Raw genomic sequence first — 9,067 nt, 5'->3', positions numbered from 1 at the left:
TGAGATCGTATTATTTTTAAGCTGAGGGCATATTTATTTCATCTTGGTGAGAGTATGTGATATCACTTCTTCATTATTTTCTCTCAATTACCATTCATTGGAGTGACTATTTTTATTGGGTTTAATTTCTTTATAAGAGTGTCACTACTTCCAGTGAGATTTTGGGGTTTGACATGTCATTCTTGAAAGTAGCTATAACAAAGTCTACTGGGCTGATTCATGTGGATGGTTGATGTGGGTGTGATGTTACTTTAGACTGGAGATAATGCTTATACTTTTATTTGATTGCTATCATTAATCTGATTGAATAAACACTAGTGTTTCTAAATTTAAAAAAAAAAAACCATTTTGAATTTGAATTTTATTTTCGCTTCATTTGCTAGGGACTAGCAATAAGCTGGTTGGGGGGTGTGTTGAGTGTTAGAAAATGCATATTTATAAAGGAGAAAACCGTCATTTTACATTTCAAGTCTTACTAACAACCCTTACTTTTATGTATTTAATCTTCTTGTGATTTAATTACATGTGTTTTATTTTAATTAAGTATTTTATGTATTTTAGGGGCATCATAGTCATTTCACAATAAACGAGAAATCAGATAGCAAAACGGACATCACTTTTGAACTCAGGACGGTCGAAAACCTTAGGAGGAGCATAAAAGGAAAAATGGCACTGTTCACATGTACGGTACTATTCACGTGTACGGTACTGTATACGTTACTGTTCACGACACTGTTCACATAGACGGACCGATGACGTGGCATTGACTGATGAGGTGTCACGATCCTGTTGGACTAAAATTCTTATATACTGTTGATGGTGACGTGGCAGCATATCAGTGGACGAAAAATCTCGCATACGGTGCATGCATCACATAGGATTATTTTCAACCAAACCGTGTTACTGTTCAAAGTCGGGTCAAACCGTGTTACTGTTCATCCGCGTGGTCAAACCGTGGACTGTTGACTGATGACGTGGCGCAATCCTGAGCGTCCAAACTGTTTTTAATCCGATGGCCATGATTTACTCCATGTATCTATAAAAAGGGGGCCTCTCCCCCCTAATTTAATATCTCTGAATCCATTTTTGGGATCCATTTTCTGTAATTCCTTCTCCATCTTGTATTTTCTTCGTATTTTAATAAATTCCCATTTTGCCCCTAGTTCAATTATGAGTGGCTAATTTTCTTTCAAGCTTGGGTTGAAGGTGAAGTCTCAACATGTGTCATGGGCTTAATTTGGTAAATTTATTTTCTCTTCCCCTCTAGTTTTTGTGGATGTTTTGACTTCTCGTCGACAAATAATACTAATCTTGTCTAGTACCGCCTTGGTTTCACCGGCCCTCTAGTACAAGGTTCTTATTATTTGGCACGATAAGCCCTTAGCACCATATTGATTAGAGCGTGGTTCATGAGGTGTGGATTCCCCCCTCATGATTTAATTGGCATTAATAAGGATTATTTAGCCCATGATGCATGTTGATACGGATCCAGATACCCAAGTACGTCATTTCAATAGATTTCTCTTCAATTTATTCTCGCCATTGCAAGTCCAATTTTAGAATTTATTATCGCCATTTTAATTTAAGTTTTAGCATATTCCAAATCATTTCCACCACAGATCCAATCACCAATTAACAAAATTAATTCTACACAATTAAAAGCCACCTCCTCGTGGGATCGACACTCATCACCATTAGTCTATACTACAATAGATTCGTGCGCTTGCGAGTACATTAAAATTTGCACAACACAGATCCCAAAGTGGATGTGATTTATAGCTTTGTATCAGGCCTCTTAAGTGAAATTTTATACGCCGAAATCTTTTAAGATGTGCGAATAGGTATTTTCTCATTGAGGTGCTCATGATGTAAAATGAAAATTGATGAGAGAATGTACAACTGTCAAACAAACATGCTTACACAAGAAAAACAATGTTAAAAAAAAAAAACTATATACAGTGCATCAATCTAGAAAAAGAAAAAAAAAATCAAACAATGAAACGGTAAAATAATAGTAAAACAAAAAGAAAAAAAATTATTAAAGACTTAATCAAGAACTGGTGGGTCATCCAAATTAATTTTGGTGTCCTCGTCACGTGGGTGATGTTCCAGATATGGTTTTAATCTTTGACCATTAACTTTAAATGTGACACCGTTTTTTGGATTCTCAATTTCTATGGCCCCATGTGAATATACATTTTTTACAACAAATGGGCTACTCCATTTTGACTTTAACTTCCCTGGAAATAAATGAAGACGAAAATTATAAAGCAACACTTTTTGACCAATCTCAAATGTTTTTCGAAAAATTCTTTTATCATGAAATGCTTTTGTTCTTACCTTAATAATTCTTGAATTTTCATATGCATCATTCCTTAATTCCTCAAATTCATTCAATTGTAATTTTCGCACATTACCAACATCATCCAAATTTGAATTAAAAGCTTTAATAGCCCAAAATGATTTATGTTCAAGTTCAACAGGTAAATGACAAGGTTTATCATAAACTAACCGATAGGGTGACATTCCTAATGACGTTTTAAATGCAGTACGGTAAGCCCAAAGTGCATCATTAAGTCTAAGAGACCAATCTTTTCGGTTTGGGTTAACCGTTTTTTCCAAAATTTGTTTTATCTCCCTATTTGCTAATTCAACTTGACCATTTGTTTGAGGATGATAAGGGGTAGCAATTTTATGTGTAATTCCATATTTCTTCATTAAAGACTCAATTGACTTATTACAAAAATGCTTACCTCCATCACTGATAATGGCTCGAGGGATTCCAAATCGACTTGAAATGTTTTCTCTTAAAAATTTAATCACAGTTTTACTATCATTATTTCGACAAGAAATTGCTTCAATCCATTTTGAGACATAATCAACTGCAACTAATATATACACAAATCCAAAAGATGATGGAAATGGACCCATGAAATCAATTCCCCAACAGTTAAATATTTCAATTTCAAGTATGGGATTTAAGGACATCATGTTTCTTTTTGTAATTGATCCCAATTTTTTACATTTTTCACAACTTTTGCAGAATTCATATGTGTCTTTAAATATGGTAGGCCAATAAAATCCACACTGCAAAATTTTAGCAGTAGTTTTTCTTGAAGAAAAGTGACCACCACATGCTTCAGAATGACAAAAATTAATGACACTACTTACCTCATTATCAGGAATACATCGCCGAAAAATTTGATCTGGGCAATATTTGAACAAATAAGGGTCATCCCAATAAAATTTCTTTACTTCAACAAAAAATTTCTTCTTCTCTTGAGCATTCCATTGCAAAGGTATTTTACCTGTAACAAGAAAATTAACAATATTAGCATACCATGGCATTGAAGTAACAGAAAATAAAAATTCATCAGGGAAAGAATCATTTATGGGTGTTATATCATTGCAGAATTCGGATGTGAGTCTTGATAGATGATCAGCAACAACATTTTCAACACCCTTTTTATCTTTGATGGTAAGGTCAAATTCTTGTAGTAACAAAATCCAACGAATTAGTCTCGGTTTGGCATCTTGTTTACTCATCAAATATCTCACAACAGCATGGTCAGTAAACATAACAGATTTAGAGCCAAGCAAATATGAACGGAATTTGTTTAATGCAAATACCACAGCAAGTAATTTTTTTTCAGTTGTAGAATAATTCATTTGAGCACTATCCAAAGTCTTACTCGCATAATAAATCACAATAGGCTTACCATCCCTTCTTTGTCCTAAAACAGCACCAACAGCAAAATCACTTGCATCACACATTAATTCAAATGGCAAAGACCAATCAGGAGATTGCATAATAGGTGCAGATGTTAAAAGACAAATTATTTTTTCAAAAGATTTTTGACAATCATCATTCCATTCAAACGGTGCATCTTTTAATAAGAGGTTACAAAGTGGTTTAGATATGGCACTAAATTTTTTTATAAACCTCCTATAAAATCCTGCATGTCCTAAAAAGGATAGCACATCTCTAACTGTTTTTGGTTGTGGCAATTTAGATATGACTTCGATTTTTGCTTTGTCAACTTCAATTCCTTTAATAGAAACAACATGACCCAAAACAATTCCAGAAGTAACCATGTAGTGACATTTTTCCCAATTCAACACGAGTTCTTTTCAACACATCTTTTTAAAACTTTCTCCAAATTATCAAGGCAATCATCAAAAGAATTCCCAAACACAGTCAAATCATCCATAAAGACCTCTAAACAATGTTCAACCATATCACAAAAAATGCTTAACATACATCTTTGAAATGTTGCAGGAGCATTACAAAGCCCGAATGGCATTCTTTTAAATGCAAATGTTCTAAAAGGACATGTGAATGTGGTCTTTTCTTGGTCCTCAAGTGCTATAGGAATTTGATAATAACCTGAATATCCATCTAAAAAACAGTAGTAGGGATGTCCTGCTACTCTTTCTAAGATTTGGTCAAGGAATGGTAATGGAAAATGATCTTTTCTAGTGGCTTCATTTAATTTTCTATAATCGATGCACATGCGCCAACTAGATGTAATTCGTGTTGGAATTAATTCACCTTTTTCATTTTTAACAACAGTGATTCCAGAGTTTTTAGGCACTACTTGTGTAGGACTTACCCACTTACTATCAGAAATATGGTAGATAATTCCCACATCAAGTAATTTAAGGACTTCTGTTTTGACTACCTCTTTCATGTGTGGGTTTAATCTTCTTTGAGGTTGTTGACATATTTTAGAATTTTCTTCCAATTTAATTCTATGTGTGCAGATTAAGGGATTAATGCTTTTAATGTCATTTAAAGTCCATCCTATTGCATTTTTATGCTTTTTAAGAACAGTAAGTAACTTACCTTCTTGGTCGCTTATTAAAGTAGAAGAAATCACAACAGGATAAGTTTGTTCTTCTCCAAGAAAAGCATACTTCAATCCTTCAGGCAAAGGTTTCAATTTCATTTTAGGTGCTTCTTGTTGTTCTGTCTTTTCAATACTTCCAAGCTCTTCAAATTTTGGCTCGTCATCATAATTTTGCGAAGTCTGCACAGAATCAAGCAACAAATTTATATTAGAAATATCAAGTTCAAGTTGCTTATTTGACTCAATTGAATTAACTAAACAAACATTAGAAAGTTCAGAAAAATCCCCTTTTTGAATATTTTCCTCGATACAAGATTCAAACAATTCCTTTTGTTCATCAGTATCATCTTCAATCTCATTTTCTTCATTAGGTTGCCTGCACATGTTGAAAACATTCAATTCCAAAGTCATATTTCCAAAGGATAAATTCATTAAACCATTCCTACAATTAATCAAAGCATTAGCAATTGCTAAAAATGGTCGACCTAAAATTACAGGAATTGGTTTGTAATTATTCACAACAGGTTCAGTTTCCAAGACAATAAAATCCACATGATAAATAAATTTATCAACTTGTACTAAAACATCTTTCACTATTCCTTTTGGTACTTTAATTGATCTATCGGCAAGCAAAAGTGTAGTTGAAGTTGATTTTAACTCACCAAGATTAAGTTGAAGATAAACTGAATATGGAAGCAAATTAACACTAGCACCAAGATCTAGTAAAGCATGCTCAATTCTGTGGTTACCAATAATACAAGAAATGGTAGGACAACCAGGATCTTTATATTTCAACTTATTATTAGTAGACAGAATTGTACTTACCTGTTCGGCCATGAAAGCACTCTTTCTTACCTTCATTTTCCTCTTAACAGTGCACAAGTTCTTTAAAAATTTGGCATATAAAGGAACCTGCTTGATTGCATCTAATAGAGGAATGTTAACTTTCACTTGCTTAAAGATTTCATAAATTTCAAAAGAGTGGTTTGATTTCTTTGGTTTATTCAATGCATGCGGAAATGGTAGTTCAGGTAGAACACTAGTTATTTCTTCACTAGATGTAAGTTCATTTAGTCCTTCCTTACCCTTTGAATTTTCATCATTTTCATAAGGTTCAGGCATAGGTCTATTAACAACCTTACCACTACGAAGAGTTATAACTGACTTGACTTGGTCTGTGGGTAGATTTTGTTGAATTTTAGGATTTGGTTGTGGTTGGGCTGGAAATTTTCCTTTTTCTTGAATGGTGAGTGCAGAAGCAATTTTAGCAAGAGTATCTTTCAAATCAGAAAAAGTTTGTGCATTTTGATTGTTAATAGCATCTTGCTTTCTGATGAATGAATGCATTGTGTCTTCCAAATTTTTCCAGGGTGGTGGAACATATGGTGCATAAGGCTGAGGATTTTGAAAATTTTGTAGAGGTGGTGCTTGTGAAGATTGTGCATTATTATTATTCCTCCAACTGAAATTCAGATGATTTCTCCAACCAGGATTATAAGTCTGTGAATATGGGTTTGGTTTATTGAAAGTGTTAATGACATTAGCTTGATCATTTAGACATTCTTTAAGTGCAGGCAAAGTGGGACACTCGTGAGTGAAATGATCATTCGAATTACATATGTTACATGCAATTTCTTGAACAGATTTTACTTGATCACTCTTTTTATGCTCCAAAGCTTCAACTTTCCTAACTAGGGATGCAAATTTTGCTTGTAAATCCTGATCTTCCCTAAGGTTATGGATTCCTCCACTAGATGGAGATGATTGTTGCTTATTTGTCAATTCAAAAGTTCCAACAGTATCCCAATGTTGTGCATTTTCAGCTAATTGGTCAAGGTAATCTAGTGCATCTTCAGGATTTTTATCCCTAAATTCACCATTACACATCATTTCAACAACCTGTCTACTTTGGGGTATTAAGCCCTCGTAGAAGTAAGTGACCAATCGCCAAGTTTCAAAACCATGATGTGGGCATATGTTAAGCAACTCTTTAAACCTATCCCAACATTGGTATAATGTTTCTCCATTTTTTTGAGTGAAAGAAGTGATTTGCCTTTTAAAAGAATTTGTTCTATAAGGTGGAAAGAATTTTTTCAAAAACTGTTCTTGCATGTTATTCCAAGTTCTTACTGATCCAGATCTAAGGTTTTGTAGCCAAGTTTTAGCTTTATCTTTTAATGAAAAAGGGAAAAGCTTTAATCTAATTATGTTCATGCTACAATTTTGGTCCGTGTATGTATTACAAACTTCCTCAAAATCTCTTCGATGCAAGTACAGATTCTCAGATTCTAAACCATGAAATGTTGGTAAAAGTTGGATAATACCTGGTTTAAAGTTGAATCGAGATGCTTCTGGAGGAAATACTATACACGACGGTGCTCTGGTTCTGGTTGGATTCATGTAGTCTCTCAGAGTCCTTGGTTGATTCTGATCATGCCCATGTTGAGATTGGTTGTCTCCCTGATCAATTTGAGGATTAAGTTCGCCCAAAACGTTTTCGCCTTGATTCTCATCCATGATTGGTGGTGGAGATTGAGATCTATGAATTAACCTGCCACTTGAAGATCGAGACCAACGTCTCATGCAAGGGTTATGTTATAAAGATAATATTTACACAAATTAATAACAAAATAAAATAAAAAATAAATAAGCAAATAATATAAGTATACAAAAGAAAATTAAATAACAATTTTGGTGGTTGAACCCACCAATTAACAATAAATTAAGTATAAAATAAATGCAAAAGAAAGAAAAAGAAAAAGAAAGAAAAATGGTGGTTGAACCCGCCAACTAGGGGTGGGCGTTTCGGGTTTCGGTTCGGGTTGTTCGGGTTTCGGTTTGGGTTTCAACCCGTTCGGGTTGGAGAATTGAACCCAATCGGGTTGAAAACGCCAACCCGAACCAAACCGAACCGAATTTAATTCGGTTCGGTTCGGTTTGGATTGACAATTCGGATCGGATTGGGTTGATAATTCGGGTTACAATTTCGATTCGGGTTAATTCGGGTTAGTTTGGATTAGTTCGGGTTCAATTATCAATCAACAACAACAAACCCACTTCAAATAATTGAATAATTGTCAATCAATTAATTAAAAATTTACAATTTAATTAATAGCAACAGGCTGTTAAAAACTTAAAATTCGATTCGGGTTATTGCCATCAACTGCGTGCAAATCAGCAAGTTACAGCGTCGCCGTCGGTAAGGCAAGACAAACCTTAATCTCGGAGGTCAGAGCAGCTACAGCGTCGGCAGATCGAGACTTCTTGGGCTGAGTGGGACGCGAGCTGAACGCACAGCGCAGTTGCGGGCGAGGCGTGCTGGCTGACGCGAGTGGGCTGCTGTGAACGGGGCTGCTGGCTGCTGTTGTGGCCTGTGAGTGTTGTCGTCGTGGGAGGCAGTGAAACGATGGAGCAAGAAGGGGGAGGGAGTGAGACGATGAGGCCGGTTGGTGTCTGTTGGAGCTGAACGGGCCTGTTGCTGAAGTGCTGATGTCATCAGCCACAGTTCACAGAAAGTGAGAACTGAGAAGTGAGAAGAGGGAGCAAGGAGGGGGAGGCCGAGAGGGAGAGATTTTTGTTTGGGGATTTTTCATTTTTAGGGATTTTTTGGTTTAATTAATGTATATATATTTTTAATTTAAAAGCTAAATCTTAAAAAAAAAAAAAAAAGCTTCAACCCGAACCGAAATTTAACCCGAACGGATTGAAGCTTTGAATCCGTTCGGGTTGCACGAGTTAACCCAAACCGAACCGAACGCCCACCCCTACCGCCAACAAAGTAAAAATAAATAAATGCAAAATAAAAAAAATGGTAGTTGAGCCCACCAATTAAAAAAATAAAAAATACAAAATTAAATAAATACTGAAAATTAAATAACTGAAAATAAAAGTTAAGAGTTAGTAGTTAGTTTGGTGGTTAAAGCCACCAATAAAGCAAAAACAAATAAATAAATACGAAATAAAATAAATGCAGAAAATTAAATAACTGAAATTAAATAAAAGTTAGGAGTTAGCAGTTAGTAAGTTAAGAGTTAGTTTGGTCCAAAATAAGTCCAAATATGTCCAAATATGTCCAAAGTATGTCCAAATATGTCCAAGTCTTGATTATGTTGAGGAATTTCGTCTAGGGATTCTATTACAAATTATTTTTAAATTTATGGTCAAACTGTAATTTTTAGAAGTTTAGAATTAGCAATTTGGGATGAAAGTGAAACAGT

The 9,067-nt window shown here is 34.7% G+C and overlaps 1 non-coding gene across 1 annotated transcript; it reads left to right on the top strand.

Moving 5' to 3' along the window:
* The first annotated feature begins 6,807 nt into the window (after positions 1-6,807).
* LOC127901582 (small nucleolar RNA R71) lies at positions 6,808-6,916 on the top strand. Its single transcript, XR_008053826.1, has one exon. It is a non-coding gene; the product is annotated as a small nucleolar RNA R71 (small nucleolar RNA).
* Positions 6,917-9,067: the final 2,151 nt, after the last annotated feature.

This window comes from Citrus sinensis, chromosome 3 (genome assembly GCF_022201045.2).
Source record: "Citrus sinensis cultivar Valencia sweet orange chromosome 3, DVS_A1.0, whole genome shotgun sequence".
In the NCBI taxonomy this organism is placed as follows: Eukaryota; Viridiplantae; Streptophyta; class Magnoliopsida; order Sapindales; family Rutaceae; genus Citrus; species Citrus sinensis.
This window is presented reverse-complemented; position numbering and strand designations above follow the sequence as displayed.